The sequence below is a fragment of the Struthio camelus genome, chromosome 7 (assembly GCF_040807025.1).
Source record: "Struthio camelus isolate bStrCam1 chromosome 7, bStrCam1.hap1, whole genome shotgun sequence".
Taxonomy (NCBI): domain Eukaryota; kingdom Metazoa; phylum Chordata; class Aves; order Struthioniformes; family Struthionidae; genus Struthio; species Struthio camelus.
Genome location: NC_090948.1, coordinates 34,650,627 through 34,673,324, shown reverse-complemented (window position 1 = coordinate 34,673,324; position 22,698 = coordinate 34,650,627).

The following is a 22,698-nucleotide window of genomic DNA, read 5'->3' as shown; positions in this document are numbered from 1 at the left end:
TGAATTCAAACAGTAGCACTGTCTGGAGTAGACCAGAAGGGAGCTGCAGAATACACATTCGCTACTTGATGCTGCTTTTCATTCCTCTGATGTACTCTGTCTGTCAGCTTATCCATTTTCCATTTCCACTGCCCTTCAGAATGCAGCTGAACTGTAGATAATGTAGATGGTCATGTTTTTGTGGCCTGTTGGATATATAATGGGTATATAATAATATATATATAAAATATAAATAAATAATGGATTTATTATATAAAATATATATAAAATAATAGATTTATGAAATGAATTACAATAAATCAGGCCTTTCTTATACACTGGTTTAATAGAGGAGGTTAGCATAACAACTCAGTTTCTTATACGTGCCCAAATGACAATGCTGTCAGTTCTCTTCCCTCTCAACTTAACTCAAGGATCATTTCTACAACTGGATTTACTCTTGTACCTTCTCCAGGTGTGACTGAGGTAATAGTCTGTCAAAGAAAAACAAATCAAGGCTCACATGATAGTACATACGATATTTTGCACAGCCAAAACTGTATTTAGTCTTCTAAAGACATTTTTCTTGCTTAAAGAAAAATGGAAAAGAACTGTTATTGGGTTAAATAGTGCACAGAGTATTTTCTATTGAAGCTTCTTGCATCTTCTAAAATGCCACAGAAATTACTGTAAAGGAAAGGCTACGCTCAGGAAAGCAGGGAGCAAGGAAGCACACCTCTTCTACTATAAGAATGAAGTCGTCAGTGCTCATAGTTGAACATAGGTGTGGGTATGTTCAAATGCTGCTCAGTACTCATTACACAAAATATGATCGATCGGCATTAGGAATGTCAGGAGGTAGTCGTGCTTGCTACGTTGCACGCTGATCATGGCTTGGTGTTACCTGCAAAGAGCATTCAACTGCATAGCAAATGTGTGCAACATTTCTAATTTAGTGAACGCCATATAGTGTGTGTGGGTGTCTGTCTGTACAGGGAAGAGAGAGCTAATGTCTTAGGGGGGCAAGATATGAGATGGATGTGTATGTCTGAAGGGGAGGATGGAGAAGAGAAGTCAAGAAGTTCACACATCGGAGTACATTAAAAGGAATTTATTCTGCAGTTTCACCTCAACTGCAAAATACTGGTCTTTGTGCAAACATGCCAAGGCAGCTAAGCATGTTTTGAAAACCTTTAAAGGTTACTATTATGTCTTCTGAAAACTTGCTGATCTGGAATGCATATGGTCGTTGCAAAGCCGTAGCTTTGGCCAGAGCACTGTGATCGCAGGAGGTGGATCATGACTGTGTTTACAGTTGTTAACCGTGCCAATATGATACTATATGAGATGGAAGTGCTGAATATAAGTGTCCTATAGTCATATTGGAACACTTAAAAGGATGATAGGAAGCGTGCTGAGCAGTACTGTTCTTCTCAGATATTCTGACAGAAATTATCTCTCCAATTGCATAAAATATTTCATGGCTGCAGGTTGACTTCCTTAGAGTTTCATTGAGGAAAAAGGCAGCATTCCTGCATGATCAAACATTACTGTTTAGCATTTCAAAACAGAGCAAAAGTATTATTTTAATGGGATAAAAATGAAATATAACAGGGAAAAGAAGAGGCAGCATCAGAATGAAAACCTAAATGGGATGTTTGGATGGAAAGAAACATTCCTGCACCACTCCCCTGGCCCCAGCTTTGGGAAATGTCCTTGTAGCTGATCTGATTTTAGAACAGAAAGAGATGTCACATTTTTTACTACCAAAAAAAGTGTATTTTTAATTAACCTTAGCAAGAAGCGGATATTTGTATCAGCGTTGTTGAAAGTGATGTCACTAGTCTAGCCTCCGAACATGGTTTTAGAGTTCTTATAAATGGCATGAAGCTCTGTCTTTTCTTTCGATCTCCTCCTCCTAGGGAGGTGGCGTGTAATTTAGATCAGGTCATATCATGGTCTGGCAACTGGATATTTATGCATTCAAGGTAGCCATCAATCGAGAACTGGACTTGCTGACAAACAGGACTTGAGAACGATATCGAAGAGGATATGTTGCAACGCAGCAGGCAAAGGGGCCCAGGGTTCCCGGGGCTGGTAGAGTGCAGGGCCCAAAATTTCCCCTGCAGCCCTTCGCTGCTGTGCAGCAGATGCCTGTAATGAGGCCAGGGTGAGATCGCTGTTGGGAGGGGAGCAGGGCAGCGGGCAGCCTTCCTCTGCACGGTACAGATGAGCGGCCTCGGCACTGGATTAGCCAACTCTGGAAGAGATCCCCAAGGTGTTAGTTAATCAAGTTGCAGCCTAATTAAAGCACATTACTGCTCTTTTGTCTTTCTTCCTGTGGCGTCCAAGACAATAAACTACACTAAAGGAGGCCTGGTGGTGTGGTTTTATACAGCTCTTAACAGGTCAGATAAGTTTGGTATTTGAAGTGTTGGTCATAGAGAGAGAAAAAAGGCTAAGATTTATTTACTTTGTCCCTCCTGCTGAGTTAATTTTAGTACCTATTTGATAGTACTAATTAAACCATATTTCATTCTTTTACATCCTGTAGTAGCTAAATACTAACAAATAGGACTATTGAACATGCCTGCAATTTCTGCTGAAACTTGTTTTAAAATATTTCTATTTTGTCATGAACAAACTTTTGTAACGCATAGAACATTTCAAAGTCTAAACAACAGCTTTTGTTTTAAAGAAAGTAAGTGTATTTATGCTGTCAATCTCTACAAGATCTCTACTCATCACTTGAACGCTCAGGGAACCATCAGACTATTTCATTTGTATTTTTTCTGGCTTTGTAAAGGAAAACGGAGAATTCAGTGATGTTGAATGACTGCTGTAAAAAATATCAACTAGTTTTTCCCTTTATTCCTTTCCTATTACTGTGTCTAAGCAATAACTGAAACAACACAACAAATATTTAGGAAAGTGACCTAATTTTGGACATGCATAGAATTGAAGGACAGAAATCATTAGCAAATAATAATTAATTGTTAGTTTATTTCTGTCGAAATACAACTCTCAAAGCCTAATTGCAGTTTTCTTTGTATCACCAGGGAGGAAGCATCTTCCTCCAGTGAAGAAGTATAACGTTGACGTGTTCTGTAATTTTCCTGTGAGTTTTCCATGCCTGATATTTCTCTGTAAGTTTAGGAATTAGGAAATTCACTCAGAATCTCACTTTTGCTTTCTTTTGTTTTCTTTTCAAGCAAGTCTTTGTGCTCATGGCTGCAAAGAAAAACTTGAAAAACTGAACTATAGCTTCTAAACAGCTAATAGACTAAACAAGAAGAAGAAGTCAAATAATTATTAGTTTTTAGTGTTGCAATCTCATGCTTTGGAAATAATCTTATTCATGAATTTTCACTATTTATAGTTACCAGTGTAACACAGTCAGTGTAAGACTGGAACGAGGTTTTTTTTTTTTTTTTTTTTGGTAAATGACAGAAGAGTAGTCTGTGTGAAATTTGTGTTCAGTTTTGCATCCAAGGACCTCCTGGGGAGAAAAAGGAACTGCCTTAAAATATAGACCAGATTCTGGTCTGGAATTGAAGTAAATCGAGTGCAATTCTTCTGAAAGCAATAAAATAAGTATAATATTAACTTTTATGGGATCAAAATGTGGTTCTCCATTTTCATTTTGTCTGTAGAATGCAAAGTATGTCATTTCTTATTTCTGTAGTGCATTTGTGTTAGTAACCGCTGTTACCACTTAATTAGTATATCAAATATCAGAATATCTTGTTACTAAAATCATTCTGATTTTTCCCCTGAAGTCTCCCCTCTCATAGGAGATCATCACAAATCAAACAGAAATGAATGACCCAGTATTTCTATCCGAGGGTAATCAGAATTCATATTCATTAAATCACTCAGGAAATCGTGAGCCACTTTCAGTTATCTAAGTGCAGGAATTATGAAGCGGAATAAAATGGCACTACAAGAGCAGCAGGTGATTTCCGGTTACTTCCACTGTGGGCTTCTGACGCTGGAGACTTGAGAGAATTTTTATTTTTGCGGAGCAGATGCTCAACATTTTGGGAAAAAGCAGGCACCTTCTGAGGAATGGGAACCTAGAACTGAAGGCCACCTCAATCAGCAGTCACTTTGCAAAGCATAGGATCCATACGGCTATACGCCATGTAAGGGGCACGACTTTAAACGTTTTGCCCTGGCAAGTCCCGTCTTCAGTTTGTTCAAATATTTATTCTAGTCATACCTGAAAATTGCGTGGTGCATATATGAGATTCTCTTAAAGGGCCACCGTAACTGAATCAGTTCCACTGATGAGCTGCCCTGTGTGTACCCAGGGCTGGCTGGGGCCTCGTCCCTGGTCCTGCAGTCTCCCCCTGAACTTGCGCCTCAGGAACTCCACTCCCCATATCTTCCCATTAGCCTGCTCCAGCATCTGGGACCTGAAACACTCGGAGTGTTCAAAAAGGGGAGGGGAGAGTAGGAGGAGAGATGCAACTTTGTCAGAAATCAGGCAAATTCCCGTCAAAATCCTGTTTTGGATTCAGTGAAACTGCTTGGAAGCGGAGAGGTTGCTAATTACATGCTTTTGGTTGATTAAACAACAATTAGTTAGACTATTTTTGACCATCTAATTAGCCAGAAGGAGATTCCATCAAATATGGAGGAATCAGTCTGATAATGAGAAGAATTTGTATTAAAAGGCTGATCAGTCTGGCAGGAAGAATTAAATATGAAAGTTACAGCAATTTAGCAGGTTAGCTCTTCAGTATTGAAGTGACTTACAGTTTAGAGAGAAGTATTCTCGTATGTTTTATTAACTAGTTTTATGATGATCTGCTAAAGAAATCTGGCTTCTCTAATTAATGTTCTGTGTCCGTTCATCTGTCTGTCAACTCCTCCTCTAGTAGCCTTTGAACCTGGCTGGTAAGGCAGCAGGACAGAGACCTCAGACAACTCTGTTCCTGTCAATGTATATAAAAGATGTGCTGAGGTACATTCATGCCTTCTTGGAGGGAGGGCTGCAGTGTGAGCTCAGCTGTCCTGGGAGACTCAAGAGAATCAGCTGTGGAGAGAGCCCCAGAAACTGAAGCTACGGAAATGCTGCTAATGATGCAAGTGCTTTTTTCTTGTCCATCTTACTGTCACTGGTTATTGAAATATGTTCATCTCAAACTTGTTCTGCTGAGTTTGCTCAGGAAGAAGGAAGGCTGCTATGTGAAAACAAAGCCCAAATCAACTGACCAAATGCCCCATGCCCCCTCCTTCGTAAGGCTGTAATAACAGCCCAAGCCGTTGTTTCCAAGGCTCAGCACTTTCACCACACCAGCTGTAGGCACGTTTTGATCAGATTGGTGGCTGCTGGGTCAAGACAAGTCATAGAAATATTGCGGTGACACAGGGGACTGGATATTTGCTGTCAGATGGTATTTTCTTTGCTGTTCTTCCTCTCTTTCCCCAGCCCCTTCTCTGGCTTCCAGGATTATACAGTGTCTGAAATGACAGTGTCTGAAATTACACAAAATTACATCCCGCAGGATGTCACCACTGCAGGAAACGATGACCAAGGCAGGCTCAGGCTGTCTGACTTTCTAACAGAGCACTGTCACGTCTCATTCATTCTCTAATCAGAGCTGCAGGACCAGTATTTTGTATCACTTCCATTTCGGTTTATTTTTTGAGGGAAGGCTCCTTTGAATGACAACAGTAATACTAAAAACAAGTCAGTTTAGACATGTTGAACTGAGAAGGAACAATCTGGGTTTCTGATTTATGTTTAGTAATTCAAGAGAGATACGTGTTTTCTGGCCCTGAGCATTCCTTTTTCTGACTGGACTCAGAAATGTTTATTTGGACCGCGCAGCCCCCTGTAGCCTTCTCAGCTTCTCCATACCTATGTCCTGGCCACTGAGACCACACACAATGAGGTTCCTCTGCTCCCTCCTTTCCTTGGCAGAGTCTCTGGTACCTGGGTCGTAAAGCCAGCAGGTTTCTTTCTGATGCTACAGTCTGACCTTGGGCATCACACAAAGCTATTGCCTTCCTGCTGGAACACATCCTTTCTCTCACATGTGAGTGATATTTGTTGCATTGTCATTTTATTCTGTAACATGTTTTCTCTCTGTCCTTTATCAGCTGCGGTTGTTGCACTCTTCCATGGGCTACAGGAAGGAGAACACAATAACTTCTAAAGGAGATGTCATGGCCCTTCCACACATTCATTCTCAGCAAGCTTTTGTGCAAAAAAGTGAGAAAAGGGCCATGATCTGTATAGAAAATACATATGGTGGGGGAGTAGCATTGTAGCTACAAGATTCAGTAGCATTTATTGAGGGAACATTTTTGGATTCAGGGGATCAGAAAATAAAATCTGTAAGGATATAGATCTCAATGGGGGAAAGAAAAAACGGCGGTAAGGTTATACTGTTGGCTTTCTTATCAAGGAAAAAGATACCAAATGTGTGATGTTCAGGGAGACTGAGGAAGTCCAGTATGTCTGTAATAATAGGTAGCTTCAAGTGTTCAACAGAAAGATCAAGTAACCCAACTGGACAAGTCTTAGAGATGTTATTTCTCACCGCTTTAGCCTACTGTTTCTGAAAATAGTTCTAGTTCTGCAGCACACGAGCCAAGAGGCTTCTCACATTTTAAATAAGCTGAGGAAAAGTGAGATTTACAAAAACAAAAATGAGATTAAAAAGAAAAAAAAAAAGGAAAAAGGAGCCAAGTTATGTTTTTATTCAAATCATGGGCCCTTATGTGCCCCTCTTACTCTGCCTGGACAAGAATTCCAGAGAAATCAAGATACCGATAAAGTAGGAGGGGAGGATTCAGTCACTTTGTTTCATTGCCCAATGAAATGTAGCCCTCTTTGGAGGTAAAATGCATTAGCGATTAAAGGCATAACTGCAGATCTGACCATCAGTTTATAGACGGGGTGAAGACCACCCAAGCAACCCCAGATGGTGGGTGACGAAGCTAGCGGGCTGCTGTGGGAGCTGGTGCACAGCAGGAGCGCTCCTCCTGCTCGTTGCTGGTGCCAAAGACGCAATGAGCGCAGACTTGTGACCAGCTTTTCCTCTCAGCACTTTTCTTTTTTCTTCCTTCCACCGAACTGTAGCTGGGTGAAGTTTCCATGTTTTCATTACTGAAGACTGCTCTATGGTTGGAACAGGACATAAGAAAGTGCGTTTGCAGTGCTGCAGAGCATTATTTAGTTGGGGACTTTTGCGAGCAGGAGTCCAGAAACAAGAACAAACTAATAGTATAGCACTTCAAAAATGGTTTTAAAATAATTGATAGCAGAGACTCATGCAAGAAGCATAAGAATTAGTCCTTTATAAAAACCACATAATCTGTAAAGCAGTGGAATATGGTTTCCTCTGAACTTGTATCTGACACTGTTTTTAATCCTTCTTCATCTTCTCCTTTTTCCTCACATAGCTACACGTGTGCCCATCAGCTGCAGGGAGAGTCCAGGAAGGTTGGCTGGCTGGTTCCTGACTTGCAGCATAAATACACATTGAGTTATAACTGACTTTCCTCTAGCAAATCACTAATGCCTGCTAATTCACTAAAGTCTCTACTTGAAACTGTTAGTAAGTAGGTTTTTTTTAGGGACTGGATGTATCTGAAAGGCTTACCTCTCTGTGAGATTTGGTTAGAATTGCCTCGTAGTCAAAAATTACTAGTGAAAGGACTAGAATGGACACGCACAGATAGACAGCACAAGTCTTGGTTCTGCTGGAAGCCTGAATAAAAATTACGTTAACAAGATGCCGTTTTAAAGAAGGGCCGTCTTGGGAAGCACTGATTATCTTCTTCCATGTGTTGTAAGTCAGGGATTGCTTCTCCAAAAAGAAGAGACAAGTTGTTAACGAGTTAGGCTATTTTGCTCATCACGTATATATATTAGTTAGGGACTAAAATAAAATATTTAAGCTACCAGGAAAACAGGAGGTCTTGCTGTGACTGTTCCCCCAACAGACTTTTTCCAGACTGCTCACATATGCTGGGGAAACAAAGCAGCGTATTTGCTGACGTAGAGAAAAGAGTCGGCGCCAGAGGGCTGCAGAGCACATTGCTTCCTCCCATAAGGCTGCTGGTACCTGCTGGAGGACGTGCTCATCACTTTACTGTCCCTTTCCTTAAATAATAGATGTAGTTACTGTAGTTGTTTCATGGCCTACATGGCTGGGACTGCTGGGTTTTCATCTGAAGTACAGCTTCAAGCAGGCTGATGGGTTCAATTTCCATGAGAGCCTCCTGATCCTGCCGCTATGCTTATCGATGCTTATCCCGAGACCCGGATTTAAAAAAAAAAATCTTGGTGCACATTCTATCATGCAGAAAAAAAATATTCTTGTCAGGAAGAATTTTTTGAAATCCAATTTATAATTTATCTTCTTTTTGTTGCTACTCAGCTGTGCTAAGTTTGAAATGGTCATGAATATAATGTAGTTATTCTGACTATCAGTTGAGTAATTTCCATGAATAATTTCCAGCTTAGGGACTGTTCTTGAGCTGTTTCTGTACAAATGTTTCTGTTGTGAAATGCAGCCAGGCCTGGTAACTTCCTGCTCCCTGTCCAGCCTGGCTCTTCAGGAGGAGCCTTCTCAGCAGTCTAGGTACTAAAGTTCAAAATTATCTCTTTGAGCATTCTCGAATACTTGTTCATGATCCCTTTTGTTCGCCTATTTAGAAAAGCTACACAAAAAGTGTGAACATAGTAGAAGTAAACTAATGTATTCATGCAAATAACTACTCAGAGTTAAAAGGTTTTGTTTTGTTGCATCTTGTGCCTTATGTTTGTATGAAATGTGTGGAATAAATGACTATAATGTAAATTTTCGTTAAAATAGTCAAATGAAGAACTAGATGCTTTCTAGGAGGTGTTATTGAGCTATATATGAGGTACTGAGCCCTCCCTCTCAAGGAAAAACTAGCTTAAATGAGGTCAAAACAGCTGATCCAACGGTCCCTACTTTAAAATCTTTTCATTTAGCTATGGCGTAAGGATGGTAACACCTATATGTCTAAGTATGAGTTACTTCTGGCCGTTTGCTGTGGCACTTAATGTTAATGGGGAAAGAGCATCTACATCTTTTAAGTAGTTTCCACCCTAAGGTAGTGCCAATACCTATGCGCTCTAGCAGCCTATCCGTGAACACAGTATTTGAATGTAGTAGAGACAAAAATTCCATGTGTGTTGAGGCTAAGAAAATATGTTTGTGGCGTACTATGCTTAGGAAAAAATTGCCATTCAGAGATGCTTAGAGGTTTGAAGTGTTAACATTAGTCCTGGGGGAGAGGGATTGAGATAAGGCACTTACAGATGCATGCTAATTTAATTAATCCGGCTGCTCTATCACACAGCTATATTTTGAGAAATAATTTTCCAGAAAAAACATTTCCTCTTATTCACTCATATATGGGATTTCCTCTTCAATATTATGTCCTGCTTAATGTCCAGGATACAGAAGATTAATTCCTGGGGTAATAGCTTATCTATTTCTATATTTTAACTTTTATTGTATTTTATAATTGTGAGATTTGTGAATGACAAAATATATTTGTATTGTTCAGTAGACCTAACACTTTCTTCTGGTTCCAAATTACCTCAGAAAGCAGACTTCAAAGCTGATAGTTCCTTGTATATAAAAACAATGTCTTTGGGGTTTTTATATACAAAAAACAAATGTATGGTTCTCTGATATGTAGTAATCCAGAGATTCAACTCGCCTGATGTTAGGCATCCAAATAGAAAGCATTTAATCCACCCAAGTTTAAGAGATGTTTAAGTCTAAGTTAACTGTCTAGGTTGGGCTGCAGCTAATGGAGAGGGATGGGAACTGCCCAAGCCTCCTAGGCATGATGTGTCTGAGGTGCTCACCATAGGTAGAGATGAGCCCCTGCTGGGATGCCTGTTTCCCTCATTAACTCTAAGGAGACCCTACAGAAACTATGTCAGAGGCAGATGGATATCTGTCCTAGCTGAGGGAACGGGATAGTTCGTATTAATGTTTTTTCCTTCTTTTTACCAGAAAGAATGAGAAAAAAAGAGAACGTTTATGTATACTGCATATGCATATTTACACAGAGAGGCATATGTATGCCTCTGATACAGGTGCCAAACTCTGAACCAATTTGGAATAATTGTACTTTACAAAGTAAAGAGCCTGGGTTGGTACATGGGGTTATGACATACTGGCATTTCTCCCAGGCTGCCAACATGTACAATTGAATCTCATTTTTCATTTCTGTTCCTGCTGCGAAAAATAAACCTTAAAAACATTTATTGAAGCTCAAACTGATGCAGTAGTGTCCACCCACATTTGCAGCCCGAACCGGTGTCGCTGAGAGATGTGAGCTGGCCCTTTCCTCTCACTGGCTACCTCAAAGGTTATGTGACAGTAGTTTAGCAGCGAATATTAAGTGCTACTGTGCAAAAGAGTGGGGAGGAATTGCATCAGGAAGGAAAAGTTACACGTGCGTCTCTGAATTATATTTAATTCCTGAGTCTCAGTTGCAGAGATTATTTTGGGGTAGGGGCTTGCCACGATCCCATCGTCCGCTTGTTTCATTCCAGTGGAATCTTTGGCTGGTCACAGCTGTGGCACGCAGTGATTGCTTAAAGCTTATGTGGCATCAAGCACATCCGTCAGCACAGCAACAAGGTTATTGTCATGCCCACTTCATCCAGTTGCAGACCCAGATTCTGCTGTGAACGGGGTATAGGACAAATAAAAAGCCTATTTTTGACCCAAAGTTTTTACAGCTGGTATCAGGCTCTGTAACTTGCTCGTGCCCGTGCTGGCCTGTAGCAAATGCAGGTGCAGATAGATAGTAGCACAACACCTCTATCTTCTTAAAGTCATAAATAGTCGATCTCTGCATGCCAGTAAATATTGCACCCATATTACATTCAATTTTTGTTCTAGAAATAGATGTACACTCCAGACTTTTGTTTTGCTACACTATTAATACTCTTTCTGCACCTACTTACTATGAGCAACTTCTTTACCAGGTTTTAAATTTGGCTTTGCTAGAGGGAAAAAGTTCTCCTTTACCATCCTATAAATTTAACTTCCATACCTTTTCGGTCTGCATACACTTTTTGTCATGGATGATACTGAAAATATTAAGGATTTCATTAATAATTATGATTAGTTAATGTTATTACATTAGCACTTAGAAGACCCTGCTGAGACAGGAGTCCTATTGCACTGGGCACTGTAGGGACACATAAAAGAGTAAATTTCTGCTTCAAAGAGCTAAAAATTGAACTGAAAAGGCACGTTTCTCTTGGCTTCAAGGGAAACTGAGTAAGGGCTTTTGTGATGTTCTTGAGCAAGCTGGACACCCCGTGTTTCATTGAAACCTCTTCTTTTTTATTCCACGGTTTCATAAAGAACACATAATGAATGAGCCTGGATTCAATTTTCAATTAAAATTAATCTCAGACTAACCGCCACTGTGTCTCCCCACAGTCTGCTCCTTTTGCTTTCTCCATTCTTCTGGTGCAGTATCTGTACAACAGCTCTATGTCCCCTTTTCAGCCGGCCTTTTCAGACAGCTGTGTTTGTGTCTTGTCATCACATTTTGGATACTGAATTTTCACCTTTCAAAGGGGATTTTACTCCTCATTTTTGTTAGCTCTGTAGTTAGTTGAAAACATTCAGAACTTCCCAAGCAGTGAAAAAGCAAAGGAGCAAGGAGAGAATGGCCTCTCCTCCCACCTCCTTCTTTGTACCAGCTCTATTTACAAAGGACTTAGCAAAATGCTCCAAGAGAAGTGCAATAGTTAAAGATTGTGCTCTGTTTTACCACAAGTCTTGAGTCAATTTTTCTTCATTGTACTATAAGAAATGGAAAAAACGAAGAGAGCAGAGTGGAAGATGATTGCTTCTGTTGATGCCTAGGCAGAGAGAAATTGACCTCGAGAAACAGGGTAGCTCAGCAAAACTGCCAAGTTCACAAGGTGTGTTAGGATTTAGCCTTAGATTTCCTGGGTTTCTGCTCTGCATCTAGTAAGTTGTCCTGCTGAGCTCTCTCCTGTCAGCCTAAGAAGTTGGGAAGAAGTTGACATGAGAGAGGAAGGTGGGCTGCATGTGTGGGGATAGCCCCAGTGAGTGCCATGCAAGCTGCGAAGCGGCTGATGAGTGAAGGCTGTGGCGGAGCAGCTTCAGCCGGTGTCATCGCTCCTAAGAGGAAAAGGCTTTGTATCAACTTGCCTCTTCCTCCCGGCTAAGCTGGAGAGCTGGAACGGAGTTCAAAGCACCATTGGTGTGAGCGTTAATCAAATACACAGTGGTTCTTTGCAGCTTGCTCGGATCTGCTGTGTCTTTAATCTTGCAATAAATTTTGATTTGGTTTCTCTGCGTTGTATAACACCCACCAAGGGTGGAGAGAGGGAGTGGAGGGAAGCTGCCCAGGCTGCTTAAAGGAAAGCACTCACTACTTGAGGCCACTCTGAAGAAAAGAAGGACAAGTTCTCAGGCTCGCTTATCTGTTTTGCCTTATGAAAAACAAACTAATGGTTTTCAACTGAGTAAATCAAGTGACTAAATCATCTTCTGAAAATGAGCTACTGAACAGGAACGCAGTTTCTCTCTCCTATGGGTTTCTGTAGATGACAACCAAGTTCCCTGTAGGGTCTCTGTGACACCCAAAACTGTTGCTTAGTTTTGTATGGAATCTGGTAAATTATATTAAACATGCTCAAGAAACCCAGCTCCTTCCCCACTTTCTTCTTGTCAACATCCACTGGCTTATTTGGTGGGAGGCCGCACCGCTGGACAGGGCAGCCCTTGAAACGCAGCTGTGCGCTTCAAGGACTGATTTTGATTTTTTTTTTAAATCAGCAAAGCTGATCTTGGCTTTAAACCGCTGTTTTTATGTAGGGGCAGCGCAGGATCCTCTTGTGCCGTGAGAGAAACTGGATTTTTGCTCTTTGATCTCTGTTGCAGCAGGACAGGGGTTCCTGCATCACCTTCTTCCAAGGGAGGCAGCGAGCCTTTCCTGAGCTGGTCAGCGCTGCCGTGTGGAAGAAGTGTGGCTGCAGCCCGTTTCCCTGCTGTCGGGCGCAGGACCTCAGCGTCCTGGTGCTTCCCTCCGGCCGCCTCACAGGGGTCCTCACAGGGGTCGGGTAGGAGTCGCTGCCCGCCTCTTTCCTCAGGAAACGTAAGCAAGGGAGCCTCTGGGCGGTGGGGCGGAGCCTCTGCACACCTCACCCTCTGGGGGCGTTTCGGTGGTAGGAGGGTGAAAAACCCCAAATCTCATCAATTGAATTACTCCGCTGCGATCGCATTGAGATGCTTTTTCGTTGTTCTGTACAATGTCAGATAATAGGCAGGTCTGTGGTGGCAAATGAATTGGAATCTTCCGTTCTGAAACACTTTCACTGGTTCTCTCCCTCCCTTTTCAGGAGTTTTATCATAATGGGTATTTCCCTTTTCTGTTGTAGTGAATTCACATTTTTTTACAAGAAAAAAAAAGGTTACCTGGGAAAATTTCTGGCCAGCTTGCTGAGAATCAGGACTGTGGTGAACCTGTTCATATTGTGCTTGTGGATTGCTTAGGAAATCCCACAGCGAGATGAACTGCTCTTGGCTAGCTTGGAAGCGGCTCGGCAGCGCCCGAAGCCCTCAGACAAGCCCTGTCGGCCGCGCGCCACAGCCGGGCACTGCGCAGAGGGCTCGCCAGGCGTCGCAGCGCCCTAAACGCTGGCTCGCTTCCTCCTGGCTGCCGCTCTGTTTTCCTCTGTGGTGGAAGTGTCAAGGGACTTTAGTTGGCTGAACTGCCAGTAGTGGTAAATTCACCCACAGGCTTTTAATGAATTACACAGTCCAAGAGAGACATCGGGATTACACTTGGAGCGAAGGTGAGGGCATGGAGAGTGTTACAGGCCCAGGTGTATGAGACTTGCTGAGGAAGAAAGGAAGGTAGGCGCAGCAGGACCGATGGATGGGTTTGTTCATGTGTTTGCTTTCCAGATTCGTTAGCTACTCTGTGTTCAGCTGTTTCCGGGCTCCGGGTACGTGTGCCTCAGTTTAAGTTTTCATAGTGCTCGTTTCGCCGCTTAGTCGTGTCATGTCTCGTTACCCTGTAGCACCACACATCGAAGCGTAATACTGGAGCGAACACAACAATCACTTTAAAGTGATGCTGCCCCTGGTTCATTATGCAGTGAATTACGTCGGGGGTTGCTGACAGAGAAGAGCTTGGAAAGAAAGTGAAAGGCGTATTTACGTGGGGGCGGATGGGGTGTAGCCATTTTGGTGGTAGTTTTCTGTGCACCCTCTCTTCTTCCTGAGAAAGGAGATTCCTCATTTTGAACATGAATAAAAGGAAGAGGGAACAGGCACAAACATGAATTCTTCAAATATCGCTTTACGTGCAGAAATTCCATCTTTAAACTCTGCTGCTTTTATTTTAGGAGGTTTGTATCAACCTTATGGTTAGGGTTTTTTGCATTATTTTATAACCGTAATTTGTGATATCACTCTACCTTCATAAAGAAGGTAAAAAGAGGAGCGAAATAGTGTTGGTGTAGTGACTTGATGCTGAGTGAAAGCAAGATCATTCTATTATTATTCAGCGAAACATTTACAATTAGTTGGTGTCCTGTTTTAGAAAAAGAATGTAATCTCAATGGCTTTTTCTTGCTTCATGCAAGTGCTTGGAGACCTGCTGTGAATGGCAAAATCTGGCAAAATATTGAGCATGCAAATGACCACAGTGATAGAATAGGCAAGCTGATCACAATGTGAAGTCATACTGATCATTCCCTTGGCATGTGTGGGTTTAGTGCTAATTATTTATGATACCGAGTACTGTGGTAATGAATATTCTTCAGTATGCTTTGGAAGGCTAATGAAGTTTTACTGCCAGATTTTGACACCTTTATTTCTAATTATCCATCAGTTACCATGTATATGGCCCCATTGACTTAAGGAAGAGTAACATATCTCTGAACGTGGGGAAGGGGAGCAGAATTTGGCTCTTAGAAGCAAAAACTGGGCATATATATTGCATAGGACAATCTGGATTAATGGAAGGTTTTGTATTGATGTTCTGTGAGAAAAAGCAGTATATCTATTTTGATTGCCAGAGGAGTCTTGCTGGAAGAGGTTATCAAAAAGGACTCCAGCAGAGGACACAAAAGCATTTAGAAAAGGCACAATGAATTTTGACTGCCTTTGAATCTATTTATCAAAGCCATTGCCGTTTCCATTTCGACACAGGTGGAACAATAATAAATATTGAACAAAGCAACTCAATCTGTATTCAGAGCATTTCAGTACGTGGAAAGTTAAATGCAGAGAAAGGAAGCTTGCAGAGTCAGACCTATTGACTCCTGCTACCTCTATTCCTCATTGAAAATGAATGGCGGATGTGCACAAAGATCTGCAAGATGTTTACATTACTGAGATTAACAAATAATAAGAAGCACATTCAGTAATGTGACTTTATTTAATATTTAACTGAATCAATAATCTTTTACATCATAGGAACATAATTCAGCTGTAAACCTTGACACTTTCTTTCATGTAAAGTGAATAACTTTACATGTCAGTTTGCAGACTCACTCCAGCCGTGTTATTTCCCTAGCTGCCATTTATCCGCAGAAGACAGTCTTTGTGCTGTGAACAGGCCCCTGTATGAGTGCAGAGGGCTGCCTCCTCTGCGGCGAATGGGCAGTGGGAGACTCAACGTTCGCATCGTGGGCGCTGGCTTGCAGAGGTGCCCTGTCGGCTCAGTAGTGTCTCCTGGGAGTGAGGCACCAGCAGCTAGCTCTCTCTGCCACTGCTGATTTATAATCTTTTAAAGATTACAGTGTCTGTACATCCCTTCTCCTTTGGATTTTTCTCCCACTGTCCCCATATGAGATGCTTAAAGAAAATCACTGGAGGGAATTTCACTTTGCCCAGGCAAAATGGTAGCTGAGGCTGAAAGCCTGCCGGGCACTCAGCAGAGGCTGTTGTTATGAACCCTCCTTCGGAGGCAGCCTAGATTTCACATAATTCATACTTCAAGCAGAAATCCAAAGCAGGTCCTTGGTGATATAAAGGAAAAAAACAAACAAAGTTTGAACATATTGGGTCACTATAAAAAGCAGCTGGACATCTAAAGGACATCAGAAGATCACACGAAAAATGCCTGATGGCCAGTTCCCCCCCGCTGTCTGAAAAACACAGAAGGAGAAAACCCAGTCCATATTTGCAGTGGATATATCTACTGGGCAGATCTAAAGTGCTCTGAGACCGATAGCAAAACCTCTCATTGCCTCCTCTGGCTTTTTGGTCAAGCCCGTCCGGTATAAATGAGTCTTTTATCTCCATGGTTAGTGCCTTGCAGCAGATGATAAAAATTCAGTGTATCTATCTATTTTGTCTTCAAATTTCCAAGGCTTTCTGGTTCTGTCTGTTTTCACCTGAGTATTCAGCAAACAGCCTAGCTCATCACTGTTTGCTTTTGGTCATTTGATCTGTCCTTTGGGCGGTAGCGCAGACGTTTCTCATTTCAGACATCCTCATTCACAGTGCACTGCAGCACTTTCCCAAAGCTGGTTCAGACCCTTGGAGCAAAGCAAAGCAGTGGATTTTAATTTTGAGTTGCAGCTGCTGTTGTCAAAGTTCAGTGCATTAAGCATGGATTTCGTTTTCATTGTTCTCTCATAACACCAGGAACTACATTAACTACAAAACACATGTGCTTAATGTAAGTAAAGTAATGGAGAAATACATTGTTCTTGTTATTTGAAATGTCACACGAGATCTTGGATTCATTTCAGCGGCACCATGAAACCAAGCTGCACTGTTCACAAAGGCACAGTTTTAGATGCCTAAAATGAATAGACGAAATGTTCTTTTGTTTTCTTCTGCTGTTCACAGCAACACAACAAACAGCTGAATCCATGTTGGAGTGATGATGATTGCTTCCTTCTTCTAGCTGCCTGCTGTTTCGTGTCAGTCCAGGGATGAGGAGATTTGATGGCCCCTCCCCACATTTACAGCTGTATCACCTCTGTTCCATTTGATATACTTTGTTTCCTTTCGCCATCATTTACTCGTCTATTTTCTCAATTCAAAAGCCATTACACTGCAACTCACAACAGTATTAAACTAGAACTTAAATAAATTTGTACGGCAAATGCAGTGGGTCCGACAAAAGCCCTCTATATGTGTAAAAGGTACTGAACATACGTTAAGGTGCAACTTGCCCAAGTGGCTAATGCAGAAAGAACGGGGCTGGTTTGGTCACCTTTGTGAAGCTGCTGTGAATAAAGGTTTGCAGACTATAATGTTAGCCTCCCTCTTTGCCCCCCTGTATTATTTTCTCTTTCCATTGGTTAGGATTTCCATCTTTTCTACTCTACTTTCTGAAGGTTTTTCTCACTGTCTTCATTCCCTGGCCTTGTTATTGAATAGGTGAGATAGTATCAGGGACAAGCTTAGTGTCTGGCGGGAAGAAAAGAAGGGGCATGTGCCTAGTGTCGTGTTAAGGTTACTTCAGTCCTTTGAGTATCACTTTGGCTGCAAAAAGGATGCAGAGGAAAGTGCTTTTGGGAAGCTGCAATAGTCCTATTATTTCTTCTTTTATTTTTCACCCTTGAATTTAAAATGTAGGTTCTCCAGGACAAACATTAAAGAGCAATAATATAAACTGCCGTAAAGTTCGTCCTGTTTATCTGATTCTTCTCTTCCGCACAAACTTTTGCAGTACAGCTCTGTGTGTGGGCATATGTGCTGACATATAGGCACATCTATATGTGTGTTTGTAAACATATGTATTTATTATGCTCATAGCTTTTAAGCATGCCATAAAAATGTCAGTGTATTTACAAAGTGTCAAGATCTCACCAGTGCACTGGAGCTCTCCCTTTCACGTGCTGCCCCTAGAGCATTTGTAGCTGTGCGGCAAGTATCCATAGGGTTTTAAGAGAACAGCAAGTTCAAGCTGTCGGTCTCATCTGTAGTGTAGGGCTGTAGAAGGACCTTGGGTCCTTTTTGTCTCTCCTGTGTTCTGCACAGGCCAGCAGCAGCCCACACTGGTCCTATCCAAACCTTTCCAATGTGTTGGGCTTGGACACTTGCCTACCGGGTGTCTGGGAGGCCCCTGCACAGCCTGGGGGTGCCATACCTCCCCCAGCTGCACCACCACACCCAGGCATGTCTTCTCGGCGCATGCCCTTGCCCTCTGCGGGAAGCAGAAGTAGGCCTTTGAGACTCGCCTCGCCAACGCTGGAGCAGCAAGTGGTGGCAACATGCTGTGGAGAACAGGCAGATTTCTGACAGGCTTTCAACCAACTGACTCAGAGTTAAAAGTGAGGCCGTCTCCGTGACCAGAATTATAATGCAAATCGAAAGGCCGTCACTTCCACCCATCTCCAGTGGCAGTATTTAAGACATGAATGTTATGGAAACCTTTTTAAAGTGCTGACCTGAGTGTTCACTCCTGGAATCTTATGCAAATATTTGAACAACTGTCTACAAATGAGGAAATGGATATTATTGTATTACCAAGCAGAGATTTATAATCAAATGAAAGTTCTTTTTATGGCCTGTAAAAAAGGATTTCATGGCATCAGACCAGTTCCTAATAAGCAGATGTTCATGGTACAGAAAAGAAAACATCTTTGTACTTGGCCCACTTATTGGAAGCGTCAGTCCAAAAGCCAAGGCATGAATACAGAAGGCAGAAGAATAGAAATGGAGCTGCAACTATATTCAACTATTATTTCTGAACCAAATTTTCAACCCACGCCAGCTCAGCAGCAGGGTTCTTCAGTTGCGGTTAGGGAGCGTTCGTCACCATGCGCTGTGCTGCTCATATTGAGGATTTCAGTCTACAGTGTTGTCAATCAGGCAACATAAATCAGCTCTAATGTCACTTACAAATCAAGTAGTCCGTCAAGCAGTGAAATAAGCTATAAAAGCCGAACCAGATATGAAAAGATCCTGTATCCCAGACTGCGCCCACCTATTCTTACTAGTCTAATTGCATGAAGTGCAGAAACTGCCCTTTGGATTTTCAGTGAGCCAGATGGCAGCAAGAGAAGAGTTTCTTCCTTGTAGTAGATTTTGAAGACCTTTGTGACAGAGCTGAGTTCCTGACATTTCCATCTCCATCTCTTCTAGACATGAAGGCACATTCCCTTTTAAGTGTTTGAAAGCTTTGTTGCAAGCCTCCATTTTCATACCTTTGTTTAGATCTTGTTTTTTTGCTGAAACACTTCAGAAACGCTGTGAAACCAAAAAGCACTTGAAGGCCATAACTGACTGTAAAGTCTCCTCAGCAATGTATGGGCTTCCTGTGAGCTGACCGCAAGAGGGCTTTCAGTGAATGATGTCATTACTTTTCACTTGCTTTTACATACTTTTCTAGAGATCAGAGTCTGAATGCTCCTTTAATCAGTACCCAAGGTCTGCTCTAATGCTGTCTGATACAGTAATGTCTGCATATATCCTGTGGAAGGCTGTCAGTGTACAGAAATTTCTCACTCTCCTACCAGCTCTTACAGATAGTCCTAATTGTAAACTAATCTGGGTTACTTGAAACTGCAGAGATGTAAGAGGAAATGCAATGTGCCACAGACTCCCATGCTTAATCTGGACTGGTCTGACTGAAGTGCAGATGCAAGCAGCCAGAAAAAGATAAATAGGCTTAGCATCCTACTTTCATTCTCATTCAGCTTTGCCTAATTACAGAGCCTGGACAGACACATATGAACTATGAAGAATGTCTCTTTACCACCTTCTGAATAAATTATTAGTCACTCATATGAGTGATCGATTGAATGCCTTTTTGGACCAAAATCAAGTTGTTGATGCCCCAAAGTACAGAAGTTCAGATTTTTGGTACACCACAAAGGACGAGTTTTTTGACTTGTCCAACTTGAATTATGACACCTTGAGATCCAGACGTTCTGTTTATACAAGCAGGTTTTTGAGGCCTGAATTCACAGATAATGCCAGGGAACTGCACAAACAAACAAAACGTTCCAGAGCAGAATTCTCTATTATATTCTATTTTTCCATAGAACAGTAGCAGTAGCAGAAGATCAAGCTCATGATATAATATAATCGTCTGAACTACAGTCCTTCTGTGTGTGGCAGTGGATGGAGAGAGTTAGGAACTGCATAATGAATGACCTGAAAAAGAGCAAGTCATTTTCCCCGCAAATGTAAGGTTGAGAAAACGTGCACAAAGTTCAAGAGAGAGGGAAACAGGCCTACACGATATTTTTCCAGGCTTCACTTTTTAGATATTTCTTAACCAAATTAATAACACAGGTACTAGTTAAAATAGTGTAAGGTAGAGCCACTAAACATTATTGAGCCTGGCAAAAGTGATGCTAATTCAACAATTCATGCTTCATGGTAGTTCCCAGTTCAGACTGATATTTCACGTCAGTGACAGGAAATTTTGTGTTCTCTGTCTGAAATACCTAGAACATTGTGTTCTCATAGACAAGAAAGGCCTTTTGTTTGAGCTGCCTATGTACAAGGAACAGGTAGAGTCAGTTTGTGCCTATAGAGTAGTCTTTGCACATTATGGAAGGATGATCCAGACCATGCAGAGAGATACAAACAGTACTTTTTGCTCACAGTTAGGCTCATCTTTGCATGCTTGAATCTTTCTTTACTATGATAGGTAATAGCACATGCTAATGGAATAGGTCACTGTATTGCTACTGGAAAAATATGACAGACTGAAAAACTGGGAGTGGGGATACAAAACCAAAACATAAGGTGATTCCAAAGGTTTGTGCAATTTTGACCACTCTTCATTCCAGCACCATGTATTCAGTATCATGAACACCCCCAGCAAATTCTGATATTTCAAAAGCTGTCTCCAAGCTCGCTTTGTAGTACTGCCTGCTGTGCTTTCCCTTGGTATTGCCATCTAAAAGCATAAGTCTGGAGGCAGCGTAACAGCTCAAGATCTTGGCAGTCCTAGCTAATCCTTTCCCTTTCCCTTTCCCTTTCCCAGTCAAGACTGGGATTTGTTCTCCTAGTGCAGAACCTGGGGCAAAGGAAACCTTAGTTGAAGATCAAAAGGATACAACTGCTTGACAAAGACAAAGATAGACTTGATCATATAGCCTATAAAGCCTCAAAAATCCCTTGAGTTAATCACATAACTGTCAAAAAATATTTAATTTGCATGTTGTCAGGCCAATCCACTGAACTTACACATTATCACGGAAATATTCAGGCAATTCATATGCTTGCCTTTTCACGGAATCACAGAATCGCAGATTTTTAGGACAATGCTACTATTATTTATTTTGACCTGAAAATCTAGTGTATTTTGACCGGACAATCTAGTGCTGCACGCTGATCGCAAATCAGTAGTAGCAAGCTTTGTGGCACAATTCATGAAAGTACACCTTCCAGTAAAAACAGTGTGCATGCAGGTATGAACAAAGGAACATGGGGATGAAGGGAAAATGTTGGGGAGTTAGTTAAAACCTTTCTGACTTGAGTAAAAAAATTCTAGACGTGGATGACAAATAGGTTTCAACAGCAATAAGTAAAGTTATCCTCCTCTTGCTCTTTCACTGCCGGAACCCCAAAAAGTTGAGCATGGTACAGGATTGTTCGGTGGGCATGCATGTGAGAAGACTCCTGTCCGAGCAGACTGCCCTGAGCAGCACCATAAATGCTCTGTTGCTTTGTGCTCTGGCATAGCAAATCAGCATTTTTCTTCGCACTTAAAGTTGTTCCTTTAGCAACACAATAAATTCTTATTCCAACGTAAATGAAGTTTTGATATGGCAGAATACTTTAAACCCTTTTTTTAATTTTTTTTTTTTTTTGCTGTATGTTATAAGCTCTGTTAGGTATTATTCTGTTCTCAGATTCCTCTCTGGCTTCTGTATCCCAGAGGCTGCTTTATGGCACAACACTTCCAACTGCATTTTTCCCTGGGTTACTTCCTGTCCTGTGCCACCTATCCTAATCATCCAAATGGAGTATTAACATTTCCATGAATTTTTTTCATCCATAAATAGCAAAATGCCTTAAAAAAGGGAAACATCATTATGCGTGTTTAACAACGGGGAAAACGGAAGAAAAGAGAAAGGAGCGGTCTTATCTGTGGTCACAGAGTGAATTACAGAGAACTCTGAATAAAACCTTAATTTTTTAAACCAACAAGTGGAGTGAATGAGGTCAGGGCTGCTGTTGTGCTTACACAACCATCCTCCTCCTGCTTGTGAAGCTGGCATGGGCACTTCTCATGGGGTGCCCAGTGGTCAGATTTAAGCACTCTTCTCCTACTCACAGTCTGTGTTTCCAACCCTGTGCTCATAACACACAGTATATCTTCTCTCACATGCTTATTGGAATTAAAAAATGCTGAAACTAATCTTTATCTCCTCAACACGTAATTTGCAGAGTTGGTTGCAAAACAGGAAAGCACTGAAATATGAGAGGTGTAGTAGAAGAACATACACAGGCTAAAAGGAAAGAAAATAAATAATGGTTATGAGAAGGTTGCTTTTTTAAGAAATTCAGGTATTTTATTTCCATGTATTATCATTCATTTGTTACTTAGTGTGTCACAGTGGATTGTACATATAGATGCATACATCCTTAAGCGCTGCAGGGCTGAAAGCTGCATTGGATATTACTGTGTTCTCTTGCTTCCAGCCAGTAAAAAGAGCTAACAATCTCTTTTCTATTATTTATTTAATGTTTATTGTTAAATATTATTAATTCTTAGTAGTGTGGA